Below are 16,232 nucleotides of genomic sequence, written 5' to 3' on the forward strand. Positions count from 1 at the left end.
TTTGCTCACATCTCCTGTGTGTGAGTGTGTGTGCCGGGTTGTACTGTTGTAATGTGTTATCAGAGGAAAAGGTCAGCGCTGAGTTACTGAGAGATCGCCCATCTGTCGCTCTTTCTTTTCCTCCTCTGTCTTTCACCATGGGACTGTATCAAAGTTTACAATCTGTGCACACACTGGCTCCTCGTCTCTCGATGTCTTGCTCTGTCATTGCTCACGAGATCTCATTTATGTTCGAAGTATCAACTTTGTCTCAGATGTTTCTCCTAGCATACCAGATAAAAAGAAGCTCTATGACAGTATAAAACTCTCAATGTGAATAACATCAATTTTTTTTCTTATATATATATATATATATATATATATAATGTATATTAGTGCTGTCAAATCAATTAATCATGATTAATTGATTCTAAAATAAAAGTTTGTGTTTATATAATGTGTGTGTATATATTATTATATATATATTATATATATTTATATAAATATGTGTGTGCGTGTCTGTGTATGCATGTATATATATATATATATATATATATATATATATATACATACATATATATACACACACACACACACACACACACACACATATATATATATATATATATATATATATATACATACATATTATGTAAACAAACTTTTATGTTTGATAGCACTAATATATATATATAATTAGTTACAAAATCAATGAATTATTGATCATTTACTGCCATTTTGAGAATGTGTAATCATGTAATCAATAAAATAGTATCTGTAATCTGTTTACGAGTATTTTAAAATGTATCTAAAATATCTAATTACAAGTAGGCTACTTATTTAAGTAAAAGTTACAGTAAATACATTTATAATGTTACAAAAGATTTCTATTCCAAATACACTCTGATCTTTTGACCCTTCTATTCATCCAAGAAGAAAAAATCACGTTTTTTTAGAAAAAAAAAATGATCAGCACAACTAATTTATTTATTTATTTTTACGTAATTTATCTTGCAACATTTTTTGAGGCAGAAGAAAAAATATTTCTAAATTCATATATTCAAGATATTCATATTCTCTGAAAACAAGTCGTACACAATTTTGCTCCTCAAGTAAATTGATTTTGTTTTTACAGTGAGTTCATATTGAGGTATCTGACTTTTGTTTTGCAGACTTTGGTGTCTTGGCAAATCTAAGCACAGTTTGAGGGTGCTTTCACATCTGTAGTTCAGTTCATTTGGTCCGGACCAAGGGCGAAAAATTATACTTTGTAGCATTTTTCAGGCGTTTTGGTTCCTTTTCACACCACACTGATAGCTCTAGTCCGAATCAGTTGATGAGTTGATGAAACGAACCAAAATGAAGTCACGTGACAACATCCGTCACTCGTTGGCCAGATGTATCTTGAACGTATTTCCATAACTGCACATAGATTAATTAACGGAAGTACACAAATTAGGAGAGTCAATGGAGAGACGACTGCGTGTGCTGATTGTATCCCTGCTGGTAAACAATTTACCACTTTAGGCAAACCGCAAACGACAACATTGGAGAATGAAGCGAGGATGCGGCTTGAAAATAATTATTATAAGTTTTAATGCACTGCACGCGGCGAAGGCGCATCGCAAGCATAGACAGTATAAGAAGTGGACAGAGCCATCTCATTGGAACTCAATTGAGACAAGTGAAGCCCATTTTTAGCGATTTTTTTAGGACTTCCGTTCCTGACGCGCAGACTCAAACAGAGCTTGACGATGTAGATGTGACGTGAAGCAACCGTATGTCTTCTAGTGGCTGTGGCATTTGAAATCTGAATAATTCTCTTCCGAATCTTGCAGAGACGGAGAGTGTGAGTAGGAGCTGTCCATGAGCTTGGAGCAGGAGAAACTTTTGCTAAGTATTCTGATTAATTATTTTGTCATTTTGCCTCCACGTCCCCCCGATTGCCCGCGAGCTTCTCCTCCCGTCCATACGGTAATCTCTCTACTGTGTGACAGAGAGTCGCGTGGTTATGACGCAATCGTTAGCCTACTTTTACAAAAACTGCTTCTACGGGGCCATAACGTAAGATACAAGGTAATGGAGCATTTTATACATTGTCGTGTTTCTTAAGAAATAAATAATGGACAAATGGAGTCTTCAAACGCCTCAGATGTAAAGTTATTCGCTGTCAAAGTGACGCCAAAATGAATGGGAGTCAATGGAATGCTAACAGCAGGTGAAGTTCTGCTACAAGATGGTGGCACGCGGCCGGCTTCAACTTCCGGTCGACTTCCTTCCCGCTTTGATCGCAAGTCACTTATGCAGGAGGCGTGCGTTAATGTTGCTTAACAGTGACTCATGACTATGGCAGCTGGTTTAGTCCAAAAATGTGCAATTCTTTGGCAGTTGGTTCTGTTTGAGGTCGCATCACGTTCTCACCACAAACAAACCGCTCCAGAGTTCGTTTGAAAGCGTACCGAGACCTCCTCTGTATATGCTTGTTTGGTCCGCTTTTGGTGCGCACCCGAGTGCGATTGCTGCATTCACACACCTGCCCAAACGAACCCCATCAATGGGGAAAACGAACTCTAGTGCAATTCAACCGAACTAAACGAGGCAGGTGTGAAAGCACCGGAGACACTGTTGAGATCTCTGCTGAAAACCAAGAGGAGATGCGTGTCTTTTTCTCACAAGAAACATCTGAGAAGCAGGGCCAAATCTCCATTCACCCTCTGTTTCATTGCTGTGTGCTGGTAGGAGAAGAAACGAGATCTCATTGTGGCTCTCTATATTCTGTCACTGTGTGGTAAATGGGGGTGGTTATAGTTTCTCTCTGAAAGCATCCACATTTTTTTGACATTATCAGTCCCTGTGGGCCAAAAATAAATTTTAATAACCAACATAAAAAAAACTATCGTCACATTGAGTTCTGAGGTTTGTCACTGCTACATTAACTCTAGAACGCATGTACAGAGGCACATCTTTGCAACCTATTGGCCAAATGAGTGTCATTTTGCCAAATCTTTGCTTTAACCTCTGTGTTTGACCAGTAATGTCTTGTGCATCCTTATGGACATTTGTGTCTTTTTCAGAATCGTTTTTTTGATCACTTCGCCTGTGATAATGCTATCTGCATAAAATTTGGCACAGGTGTGTATTTTTATTGGAATTTTACTATTTCACTGCTATTTCCTTCTAGGCAAAAATCTATTTTGCACTAGGAAACCAAAATACTTCCGCTGAAAATGTTTAATCGCAGGGCCATTTAACTATAAAGTGATGCAATCTTTGTTAAGAGGCTTTCATTCTGTTGGCAAGGCTTCAAATTTTATTTGTTTACAATTTTTTTTACCAGATGGTGCCATTTTTTCAGGTTTGGCCTATAAAGCAAATACTCACTTTATTCCTGTTTTCTGCTTCAGCATATTATAGAGCCAATTGGATAAATTATGCAATGATAATTGTGTGGGTGTGTTGGTATGGATGTCTGAGTGTGGTTTGTATGTTTGTAATAAAAAAGTGTAAAAGTGTGCTTGTAATATTTTGAGAGAGAAAAACTCAACTGCAAATCTAAAATCCAATCACTGAGTGCACCAGTGGAGTTTTGCTGGCATCTGTTACTGCACCCAAACAAGATCTTACCGAAAGCTCATTTTTTGAGATATCAACCTCAAATTTGGAACACAACTTATTTAGATTTATGGCTTTGATTTTCTAGCTATTTTAGAGTTCAACTTGTTTCATAAAATATATATTTTATATAAAATAATGTTCATAAACTTAAACCCATATGTAACCCTGGATCACAAAACCAGTCATAAGTCGCACTGGTATATTTGTGGCAATAGCCAACAATACATACCCTGGAAATCCAGAGTTCTCGCGAGAGCACAAGTTGAATTTGCTCAGCGAGTTTACTCTGGCGTCGAGTAATGATGCTCATTAAATATGCCCCTGTATCCGAGCTGCACCAATCACATCGGGTTATCTGATATAGGCGGGCCAGAGGAGAGCTAAACAGAAGATGACAGCGCTGTGACATCGAAGTCATTAGTAAACATTGCAAGATGGCTATGGATGAACACCAGTTGTTTGAAACGGCTTTGGCCGCTACAATGAACGAGTTAGACTTGGCTTTTTATCTAAAAGAGGAACAGAAGACAGCGCTCGAATCATTCCTTTGCAAGAGGGGCGTTTTTGCTGTTTTGCCAATCGGATACGGCAAGAGTCTAATCTACCAGTTAGCTCCGCTGGTAGCTAAGCGTATGGGGCTTGTTGTGATTGGTCGTAGTGTTATCCAATTGCGTGCAGTGAGATTTTCAAACGCATGCTTGGTGCCGCCCCTCGAGCTGGCCGATTTTCATTAGTTGATGCCAGACCATTAATCTTTCAGATTTAGGTCTGGATTTCCAGGCTAAACAATACATTGTATGGGTCAAAATGATCGATTTTTCTTTTATGCCAAAAATCATAGGATATTAAGTAAAAATCATGTTCCATGAAGATATTTAGTGAATTTCCTCCCGTAAATATATAAAACATGTTTTTTTGTGAGTGAATGCAGCACAATCGCCAACATAAATGGACAACTTTAAAGGAGATTTTCTCAATGTTTCGATTTTTTTTGCACCCTCAAATTCCAGATTTTCAAATAGTCGTATCTCGACCAAATATTGTCATTTCCTAACAAACCACACATCAATGGAAAGCTTATTTATTCAGCTTTCAAATGATGTATAAATCTCAATAAAACGAATTGACCCATGTGACTGGTTTTGTGATCCAGTGTCACATATAACTTTTTGGGGGGGATTTACTTTGATTTGATTTGCCAAACTTAAGTCAAGCTTCAAATTTTATGACAGTTTTTTGACACGGACATTTTTATCCACTATGTACCTATGTGTAACTTTTTTTAATTGATGCACAAGGGTTAAAATGCTGCTGTCTAGTAAGGCTCATTTCATTGGTTTAGGAACATTCAGTCAGGACATAATCACACAAGCGGATGTAGCTGCAATCCTCCCGTCAGTCAAACTGTGCCGCAGGCCGGTCTCTGACACTGTGGGGTTCAGTGACGGCGTCTGGCTTTGACACCGTTAGTGATGCCGTTAATTCTCTGCTGTAGAGCGGGACGATGAGACCACAGGGCCAGTTTGCCACTGCCGTAACCCGCATGCCCGCCTCTCTGGAGCTAATATCCACTGACATGCAAACACTCTACATCCACAACAGTGAGAAAGAGGCCAGCTGTGCATTTAAATATGCAATGACCTGGATTAGCATTGCCCCGCCCCCATTTTTATTGCCTATCAGTGCTCATTAGAGCAGGGCTGTTAGAGACGCTGTGCTCACAATACAGTGATGAGCCATGAGAGACTGTGTTTCACAGTGAATTTACCACACTGGTGTTAGGCTGTAAGACACCAATAATTAATACATAATTAAAAATAATCTTAATCTTAAATTTATTGTTGTAGTTTAAGACTGGACCTGTCACTCTAAGGCCTGGTTTCACAGACAGGGTTTAGATTAAGCCAGGATTAAGACTTAGTTCAATTATTTAGGATATTTAAGTACTTTAATAAACGTGCCTTAGAATAAAACATTACAGGTGTGAATCTTAAGCTAAAACAATGGCACTGACTGATTTTAAGATATTAGTGCAAGTTGCTTTCAGTTAAAACAGCTCAAACATGCATTTTTATTCTGGGACTAGATAAGCCTTGTCTGTGAAACTGAGGGAAAATATTTTTTTTTTAGTTTTTAATCAACTAGAGCCGGGCTGACATTGTATAATTTTGGCCGTGATTTGTTCGTCTAAGACGAATTTAGAAAATCCTAACAGATAATATAACATAATAATGGTAATACTTATAATATAATATAATAATGGTAATGCTTTAATATAATATAATATAATATAATATAATATAATATAATATAATATAATATAATATAATATAATATAATATAATATAATATAATATGGTTACATACAGGCTTAGACACAAGTAGTATTATATTATATTTAGGGCTGTGAAAAGATTAATCGCGTGCAAGTTAAAATTAATCGCATCCAACTTTCGCATAAAAGTTTGTGTTTACATAATATATGTGTGTGTACTGTGTATAATTATTTTGTGTGTATAAATACACACACATGCATGTATATATTTAAGAAATATTTCCATGCATATACTGTATATATTTATATATAATTTATATTATATATGAATATAATTTTTTGTATATATAAATAACAAATTTTTCTTAAATATATACATGCATGTGTGTGTATTTATTATACAAATTTAATTATACACAGTACACATGCACACATATATTATTTAAACACAAACTTTTATTTTGGATGCGATTAATCGCGATTAATCTTTTCACAGCCCTAATTATATTATATTATATTATATTATATTATATTATATTATGTTGTTATGTTATGTTATGTTGCATAGTATAGTATAGTGTTCCTGATTCTTTATATTATATTAAGTGCCTGATTCTTTTCACTCTTAAAAGTGTAATTGACTTTTTTTTTTTTCAGTTCAGAGATGGCATTCTTCCACTGACGTCCTTGCATAAATCCAGTCAGACGACTGTCATTGATCATTGAGAAGAATGGGAACAGCTCTTTCCAGGTACTTCAAACGTCATGAAATACTAACTGTATAGTGCTTTTGTTTCACATAAAATGCATGTTTCGATGTTACAATCAGGAAGTATTCTGTCGGGCAGTAATAATACATGTTAGCAAACATCATGTATTCAGTTATGAAAGCATAATGAACACATTAGGCAACGATTACAGCTTGTGATCGCAATGATTACAATACAAGGATCATATTTCAGTTTTGTATGTCAATCCAAAGTTGGCATCATCTGGCATCGGTTTGTTTTAATCATACATGCGATTTAGGAGCAGATGATCTGATATATATTACACCACACTAGCCAATCTTAACAATAGTTTTCCTTGCATATTGAACTGTGATAAGAGAAAGTATATTTACACACTCTCTCTTTAACCACATGCTACCTACAAATGATCTGTCTCGCTGAAAACACATGGACAAATACAGGAGGAGAGCTCATCCCTACAACAGACCCTTTGGACTCATTGCTCACTTACCAAAGTGTAATTAATGCTTTGCAAATTGCCACACAGTTTAAAATGAGTGATAGCAGAATGATCCGTGGCTTTATTGCTTCAACCACCCGTCTATACCGCAGTAATTGCCCTCTCGGCTTTGTAAATGAAGGAGATGATTAAGTTAATTCCCTGAGCTGCATTGGCACATTACCAGTGAATACATTTACAGGGCCCGCTTTGGCTGAGAGCCTTCATTTGCTAAATTGAGGGGTTGATTCAAAAGGTTGAAATGATTTTCGGAGTAGCTCAGGGCCGCCTGTTTTCATTTGCACCTCCGTCGACTGTCCAACCACAATAAACAAGACACTGTTACATAACAGGAGCGATGCTATCCTGATAGATGCAGACGCTCTCCCTGCGGGAATCACGCGTCAACAGAAAGACGCTGCTAAGAATACTCATGGTAATGCGGTAGATTGAAGGTAAATGCTTTCTGATGATCCGCCGCTTGAGGGATGATAAACAGCCGGAGCTTAATATGAACAAGCTCTCTGTGTATGTAGGAGCTTGTCAAACCAGCAAACACTTTTTCTGGTGTGTAGCGTAACCGCCTTCTTTCCTCGCTCGCTCAGTCTCTCTCTTGTGTATCCGGGATGTTTTGAAAGAATAAGCAAAATGGAGCCCGTGTGAACAAAGACTCATTCGCATAGCAACAAACCTGATGACGGTGCAAGCTTGTCTTTTGCCGACAAAGGTTCTGATACTTTTTTTTTGATGATCCAGTGAAAAATGGGCCGCGGTGACAGCATTCGTCCCGTGGCGAATCCCCACACACACCTCAGCTCACGCCGTTAATACACGCCGTCCATTTGAGTCATTCGTATTTGCAAACACTAATAACCTCTTTGTGTAAAGATGGTTGATTTTATTGCACTCATGCATTTGCAAGAAACTTTCTATCATTGTTTATTGACTGTATATGACTTGCTTTCTTCTGTGAAACACAAGATATTTTGAAGCATGCATTCTCCAGGTACAAAAGCTGTCACTGGGACAGTACCCTTCAAAAGGGTTCTAATATGTACCATTTAGGTACTAATATGTACACTTTTGGAACTAATATGTACACTTTTGGTACCAATATGTCCCTTTGAGGGACTAATATGCACTCTTTAGGTACAAAGGTGTACCTTTTGAAAAGTGACAGCTTTTGTACCTTTTTTTCTGAGAGTGTTGGTAACCAAACGCTTGACTTTCATTATACGGACAAAACAAACACTGATACATTTCTCCAAATATCTTCTTTTGTGTTTCACAGAATAAAGAAAGTCATGCAGATTTTGCAACTCCATCAAGCTGAGTCAATTATTCTCTTTTTTTTTTTTTGTGTGTGTGTGTGGATGAAATACCCCTGTAAAGCTGTTTCTGTTTAAGCGGTTGGTTTATTCATTCATTTATTTGCCGTCTCTTAACCTCAGAGGAGAGTATTTTCTTACCATGATTATTTCTGTCGCCATTCATTACTAATTCTGCGACTACCCAGAATCTGAACCAGTAAACACCCAATTAAAGCCTTGCTTGTTCCTCCATTCCTTTTGTTTAAGTGTACATGTGATTAAAGCATTGTGTGCTTAATATGCTGAGCAAACACATACGCCGTCCTGCATCGCTATTGTTCGTATTGTTGTGCATGCAGCAATTTTTTTTTTATTGTACACACTAACAGCAGAGACTTTGCTGCAGTTTACACCGTCTGAATACACAATGGAAGCGATTCAACAGTGGACTGGAGCGTGTTTGCAGCATGAATCCAGTGTGGGCAAAAAGCCTAGTTTCATTTTGTGTTTACCTTCAGTGAGAAGTCAATATGAAATCAGAATGGACTACTTAATTCATAACTCATGTTCCTGGTCTGCTTGTGAAGGATTCGTGCAATGCACGTCATTCCAAAGAAGTGAAATGTTTGTCTTTATGGTCTTTTGTTAAAATATAATAGTGCATTCCACCTCTAAAATGACTTTCAGTTGACGTCACCCAATGCTCTTCAGAAAGAATGTATTGTGACAGTCTTTCTGAAATCTTGCTAATAATTAATGTCATACAGAAGTCGAGCCTCAGATTCCTTTTGGTAACCCTTTTTATGCATCCTGTCACAGGAAAATTAATTTCATAAATACACTAGTGTACAAAAGTTTTGGTTGGTAAGATTTTAAAAAACAGTAATATTGCTAAATATTATTACAATTTAAAACAGCTGTTTTATATATGAATATATGTTCAAATGTAATTTAGCCTATTCCTGTGATCAAAGCTGAATTCTCAGCATCATTACTCCAGTCTTCAGTGTCACATGATCCTTCAGAAATCATTCAAATGTGATGAGTTGCTGCTCAAGAAACAGATTTTAATCTTTAAAGTAAAATAATAATATTTTTGTTTAACACAAATTTTCTTTTTTGGTTTAGTACTGTTGTAGCGCGTCATTTTAAAAATGCATCACATTACAGTATGAAAGTAAAACGGGTAGCAAATGCCATTTCATGTTGACACAATGTTTGTGTGTGTGTGTGTGTGTGTGTGTGTGTACTTATACAACTATCTTTGTGAGGACCAGTTTGAGTTTTAGACCATTGGAGTGAGGACAAAGAGAGTAAAGTGAGGACATTTTGGCCGGTCCTCTCTTTCTGAGAGCCTTTAAAGGCCTGTTTGAGGGTCAAGACTTGGTTTTAGGGATAAGGTTATAGTTAGGTTAAGGGTCGGTTTAGGGTCAGGGGTCGGGTTAGGCACTTAGTTGTGATGGGTAAGGTTAGGGTAAGTGGCTAGAGATTGCATCATGTCAATGAAAGTCCTCACAAAGATAGATGTACAAGAATGTGTGTGTGTGTGTGTGTGTGTGTGTGTGTGTGTGTGTGTGTGTGTGTGTGTGTGTGTGTGTGATCTGGTATGCTGGTCAGGAGCTGGTAGGATGTAAGCAGACTCGGAGGGCACAGGCCGGCTCAGAGGATACGGACGGGTCCAGTGACTGAGCTTAAAGCAGCTCATGCAAGACTTATCTAATCACACAGCCTGTCACACACACACACACACACACACACACACTGAACTGCACTGAGGAATGAAGAGACACAAGTACTTGAACTAAAAATGACTTAAAAATCTTAATTATTCCAAACTTTTGTGTTTTCACTAGTCTATGTATTTAAATGTAGCTCTGTGTTTGACCAGGCAGGGTTTTGAATGGCTGATGTGGAGAATCTTAAAGCTCATTATAATCTTTGAGACCAGTATAATGGTAGCTGCAACACTTCCTAGGGAAGGGAACTTTCGTGTAGGCCGGTGTTCTGACAGAACTCGTCCAGCAGGAGCCAGTTGTGGGTCATATTGCTCCAAGATCCTCCAATCAGCACCAGGTCATCAGCGAAAGCCAGAGTCCTTACTGGACCTTATTTGTGACTATATTCACCTTAATGCTCTCAGCAGTTACTACATTAAATTGTGTTCTTATATATATATATTTTTTATATATTTAAAGATGGTTTTAAAGTTGAATCAATTCTCTGGAAAGTAAATGGCATTAAATCTGTGAGGTAAGGGGTTTCTTTACCATTGCCAGCTTTGCCTTGCTCATTGGGAGTTTGTAAGCATCATTATTTGGAACAAAATATGAAAATGGCTTGATGTGTGTTAAACTATTTCCGTGCATGGCATAGTCAAAGAACCACCGGACACAAAGTCGTGGATCATGGAATAAATTAAATTGTTACTCAAATTATCAAGCTTGTTATGCTACACTTTACATTCTAACTAAGCAGCAGCCAGGCATGGTAGTCTAAGAAAGGTCTAATTTATGCTTTCTGCAAAATACAAGAAATGATGTGAACCACACCTACCTGTATAATCAGCAGGTAGACTTTCAGTTGACTTGCAAGGAGGTTTACCTCAAATGTACAACTTGGCTGGCATTTTTTGCATGTATTTTTTTCTACTGAGGGATCAAGCAAACAAATGTAAAGGCTGTTGTGCATGATGGGTTCTAGAAAGTGTTCCTGACCCTGTGTTACATTATTTGTATTTATATATTCAGATTTGTATCCAGTAAGAGGATAAAGTTCACCTTAACAAATCATTGAAAGCATTATTTAAATAAATCCATGTGTGTCATGCTTATATTTTATTATTCTATACTAAAAAAAAAAAAGAAAAAAAAAGCTAAGTGTCCCTCGCAAATATATATATGTAGTAAGACAAAATGGATCGGTGAAACTGCATTAGCCAACGCAAAATCTCTTCATAAAGGTAGAACTGTAAGTTTTGTTTTCACATGTACTGGTAAGGGAAAAATGCAACTATGTTTTTAATGGTTGTCAAATTGTATGCTGATCAACTACGAACAATGAGCCATCAATGTATTTGATATAATTATTTAAAAAATATATATGTTGCAATTTGCAACATGCAATTTAAAATAATGAAGATTCATGATCGTACAGAGGAGGGAAGGAAGACGTCTCATTAATATTAAAAACTGCTGATACACACTGCAGTCTGACTGCAACGCAACATTCTGTAACGCTTTTAAACAGTTTCTTCACTCGTTTAAGATTTGTAACTTACCTTATCAGCTGCAGCCATTTCCTCTTCTCTTTCTCGTCACAAGGAAAGCGGTAAAATGACAGCTTGTTTTTTCTTTAACTCCGATCTGTTCAAACAACACTAGCGAAAGAGAGAGGCCCCGCCCCGGGCTTTGGACCCGGAAACGTAGAGGTTGCTAAGCAACGAGGCAGCCAGCAACAAACAAACAAACAGACAGACAGATAGACAGACGGACGCACAGCAACTTTAGTGAAATAACAGTTAACTTAGTTTACAAACGCTTAACTTTATAGAGATAACGTTACAAACAATAGGAAACATGAAACGCGTGTTAAATTACTCTCGACAACTGATCGACGGTATGTTACCTGAGAGAAACGCCAGGTGCAGCCGAACAGATGCCCAGAACACGACAGGTAAGTTAACATTATTAATACAAAACTCACATATATGCAGAAATAACAGTCCCAGGTTGCCAAAAAGATGTGGGTGGGACAACGATGGCCCAAATTGTGTGCCGAATTTCGACCGTAAAAGAAAGCTGTTGTTTCCACACGCGATTCCTGTCAGAAACTCTGAATTAAGTGTTGTTTTTAGTTCTCTTTATTAATGGTGTAATTAATTTGTACTTTTCATAATACTTTTACTAGGGCCATAATAACGCCAGCATAAATTGTACGATCTGGGTTCCAATTGAAAATGTATATTCCTTATGATTTTTTTTAAACCATGGTTCATATAACGTTACCACAAATTGGTTGGATTACCACAGTTTAACCATGGTTTTACAAACGTATCTTGAATTACATTCAAGCCTAGTTACAACAAACAACAACAAACATCTACAAAATAACAACAGAAAGACAAGTTACCATGTAATGATAGACTTTATTACAGAATACAGACGTTAGATAATCTTATCTTAATATTAACAGGTCCCTTTAACAATCTTGATTACAACATTACTTAATTAATTACTTAATTACTTCAATACATTAACATTATTGCACTAGTTATACCAGATGACAGGGATCTCTGTAGCCTATGTTTACAGCATTTGATTTTCTTTCTTGAGAGAAATTAACATGTATCTACTGTATGGAATAAAACCACAAGAATTAAACTGAAATTGTAAAATGTGTCAATGTCAGCCTGTTTCCTGATCCATGTTGTGTGTTTTCCAGGATCCTTTGACTCTCTTTATGAAGTGAGAAAGAAACTGGCTTCGAAACCCCATGGCACTGTCCATGAAGGAATTCGAAAATCAGATGGCACACAAGTATGTCGCTCTTTCTGGATACAGCAAACTTTTTGCCTCTTGTTTCCTTCTGTCTTTCTTATTCAACACATGTTTTAAAAAAGATTGTAGATTATCATGTAAACAACAAAAATGAGTCAGTTCACTGACGTTTGCAAATATTTTCTTTCTTTTTTTAGGTGATCATCAAATATGTTAAGAAGCGCCTGTTTGATTTACACGTAAGTTGACACGATTTTATTCTTCATGAAAATTACTATTAAGAATTATTTATTAAATTCTTATTCGGTAATTGATAATTCTGTATGTAGACAGCATGAGATAAAACTGAAATAGACAATCAAAGCCTTGAAGCGTCAGTTGTAAAGTACATGTAAAGTTCTTGAATTTCCCTCACTCTTTAGTGAGGAGGTTTGAGGTTAGGAGTCAACTGTCAATCTCTTCTTTCAGATTGGGGATTCCAAACCTTTGTGTCGAGAGGCAGCTATAATGCGGATGGTGGAACATAGCGACCATGTCGTAAAATTACATGAATGGTTTGACATGAAATATCACGACATCTTAATTATGGAACATCCAGGTATCAACATAACCTTGTTTGATCACATCAAAGCATACGGAGATCGTCTGACTGAAGCAGAAGCAAAAGACATCATGCAGAAACTCATCGCTGTGTTACGGCACTGCAGTGAACAGGACGTTTATTATAAAGGCATAAGCCTGAAAAAAGTACTCATCAACCCATTCACCAGGCAGATCAAGTTAACCGGCTTTTACAGAGCACTGACCCTCAGAGAAACACGTGAGCTTGCTTTTTGAGCCACTGATTTATTATGCACAAGCTATGGAAATAAGGGCGTTTTACTGAAAACTGAAAACTTACTGCTTACAGGAAAAGGCGATCGTAGATCAAGTGGAGAGAGGAGAATTCACGCTTTAATGGAATCAAACAAAGGCTTACACCGAGTTCTGAAGGGGATGGTCAAAGGAGAATGGTTTCATGGGAAAAATACAGGCTTGTCCAAAGGTGAGACCAAAAACAAGAACGAAATGGAAATAGCATTGCTTGGAAACATGTAAAGCTCTTACACAAACTTTTACAGAATGCCTGGATCTACTTCGGGAACTTCGTCACAGAGAGTCATGGATCACCTTAGAGAACATTTTAGATCATGACTGGTTTAAAGAAACACCTGACCCAGATGCAATCGATTCCAAGCCGACAGACGGTGAGTCTCTAGTTAGAGATGATACACCATAGACAGTATAAGAAAGACTCACACCACTGATCTATATAGAATGTCACTGTGACGTCATATAACGTCAAACGCAGGTCAATTAAAGCACACTTTCGCTCATTTTCTTCATTACTTTGCTGTTAGTTTTCTACTGGCATTTCTCGCAGCGTCGTTATTTAGCATTTGAAAATGGGTTCAATCTTTTCTTGTGTTAATTGTGTAGGTGTATGTGACAGTGTGGAGAATTTACACAAAACAGAGAAAGACAAGACCAGCTCAAGTCAAGGTAAGAAAGAGGACCAGACATGTCAATGTTATTGGAATATATAGAGTATGTAGAATATGTGAAGTTTTGTTTTTAAAGTCTAATAAGTAAGGGATAATGTAGAGCGAGGCGGTTGTTATAGCGAATACAACCCCGACAGGCTGAACGGGACCCCGACGCGAAGCGGAGTCGTTATTACATGGCTACCTACCAAATAAATCAATAATTTGACACAAATTATTGATTTAAAAAGGAGTTTATTGATTTAAAAACTATTGTATTGCTTCCGCTGAAGAAAATAGTCCATAGCAACGCTCTGTTTTTCATGGCAACGGTGTATTATACTTCGCAGCGGTCTGTTATCAAGAAATAACAGACCGCATTCTACATTGGAATTGTAAGAATTGAGAAATTAGGAAATGGCGGACAGACTGTTTGAAGAGCGACCAGACCCTGAGAGGACAAAAGGAACTAGCCCTCATGCACTATCGAGATGAAAAGTCTCACCTCCGAGTCATCCTAATCTACATTTCATCCCCTCTTCCCCGCGCTACATTATCCCTTACTTAACTTACCTAAGATTTTTATTGATGTTTTTATGCTGTCTTTACAAGTCTTAACAAGGTGAAATTGCTAAAGAATAATTATTATGCCGCGTGACGTTTGCCCAGTGGGCCAAATTCAAGAAAATGAAGATGTTGTGCTAACCAGATGGCAAATTCATAAATTCTACATTTGAACATGTATGGTTACTAAAGGGTTACCAAGCAATATCTGGATTGCCCCATTAACATTCACACACACAACTGAATGAAACTTAATGAATGTAAACTTAACTTAATGACTGTGTTGAAAAGTTAAACTATTTTTAATTTGACACTTAAACAGAGAACAGAACATTCCTGCATGTGCTCACTGACCGACAACTGAGAAAGAGGATTGCACAAATTGGACCTGTCTGAAAGCCCCAAAAACTCGCTTCATAATTTACAGCAAGCTTAGTTGCAGCAATATTAGTGTCTAGTAATGTATATGGTTATGCAATCTTTTATTAATAGTATTTTATTAAAACCATCTTTTGGTTATATCATTTCCCTCTTTAGATTGTGGAGTCAACGTCCCCCATGTCGGACAGACAGGGGTCACTGTATCATCTCCGTTGAAGAAACTGGGGGATAATAAGATTATTGGTAAGTTGACTGTCATGACGCCAACATAACACGATACAGACAAACTTTTGATATTATATCTGTCTTTACTAATGTCAACTCCTATTTTTCTTTTAACAGACATCGGTCTCTACAGCTATGAAATCGGCAGGAATCTCGGTGAAGGAGCCTATGGAAGCGTTTATGCAGGGATTCGCTTGAAAGATGGCCTTGAGGTATCACTTATTTTACTTGCATTATTTATCTATCAAAGTGTTCTTGCCCTATCTTATACTCGAATCATTATCTTCTTTTCAAGCATTCTCAGTGTATCTTATGTTCACTACTTAGAGCACTAGACCTTTCAGACCTATTTAAATTGTTAGACATGCTCTACATGATTAGAATTTAAATTCATGAAACTGAACATGTCTGTTCAAGGTTAATGACTGACATGATATGAACTCTGCACACACATTGTAAATAATTCTAACACAAATCCATTTTTTGTGTTGTTGATCAGGTGGCGCTGAAATTCGTTCACAAAGTGGGTATAGCATGCATCAACATTGTAAGTACTCTGTTTCTCTCAGTCTATTTTTCAATAGACATACTGGTATTGTCAGTAGTTTAGTAGTGGTCTACATCCTTTCTCCAT

This window comes from Rutilus rutilus (assembly GCF_951802725.1).
Source record: "Rutilus rutilus genome assembly, chromosome: 19".
Lineage (NCBI taxonomy): Eukaryota > Metazoa > Chordata > Actinopteri > Cypriniformes > Leuciscidae > Rutilus > Rutilus rutilus.